General features: G+C 61.9%; 1 pseudogene; it reads left to right on the forward strand.

Moving 5' to 3' along the window:
* The first annotated feature begins 107 nt into the window (after nucleotides 1-107).
* On the forward strand, nucleotides 108-847 carry LOC105310585 (annotated as a pseudogene).
* The last annotated feature ends 17 nt before the right edge of the window (nucleotides 848-864 follow it).

Here is an 864-nt window from a genome sequence, read left to right on the forward strand (position 1 = left end):
GGTAAACACTGGGAGGTGCGACTGTCGAAACGCCTTTGTGTGGGGGTCCGGTGTGCGATGTGAGGGGTCCCGTAAATATCCGGAGGCCCACGGCTCTGGCTTCTGAGGGGCCTCGCTTCTCCCCTGCGTGCCCAGGTTCCGCAGCGAGGACTACACGGTGCACGTGCGCCTGGGCGACTACCTGGACATCATCTGCCCGCACTACGAGCCTGCCTCCGTGGCAGACGCCGCCATGGAGCAGTACACGCTGTACCTGGTGGAGCGCGAGCAGTACCAGCTGTGCCAGCCCCAGTCCAAGAACCAGGTCCGCTGGCAGTGCGACCGGCCCAGCGCCAGGCACGGTCCCGAGAAGCTGTCTGAGAAGTTCCAGCGCTTCACGCCCTTTACCCTGGGCAAGGAGTTCAAAGAGGGACACAGCTACTACTACATCTGTGAGTGCCAGGGACACGCACGCAGGTGCACGTGCCGGGGGATGCGGCTGGCGGGAGGCACACGCAGCACGCCCGCTTAGTGGGGCGTCGGGCCGCAGAGGAGGCCCCTTCCAGTCCTGGCTTCTGTTTCATTCATTCACGTTACAAACATACAGTGAGCGTCTACTGTGTACCGGGCACTCTGCTCGGCATGACAGCCACAGAGCGTCCCTGTCCTCAAGGAGGCTGGGAAGAGACACGTAGGTTAACAGAGCATTTGGACAGCACGCTGTGGCAGACATGAGCACGGGGCCCTGGTAAAATGACCTGGGTATCTGCCGGGCTGGGGGCTCAGAGAAGGCTTCCCGGCTTCCCAGAGCTTAGGACAAGCAGAGGAGGTGGCCGTGAATGAGGGGACATGTGCGAAAGAAACACATCTTCGGGGAACGCCATA

This window comes from Pteropus vampyrus, unplaced genomic scaffold (assembly GCF_000151845.1).
Source record: "Pteropus vampyrus isolate Shadow unplaced genomic scaffold, Pvam_2.0 Scaffold6631, whole genome shotgun sequence".
NCBI lineage: Eukaryota > Metazoa > Chordata > Mammalia > Chiroptera > Pteropodidae > Pteropus > Pteropus vampyrus.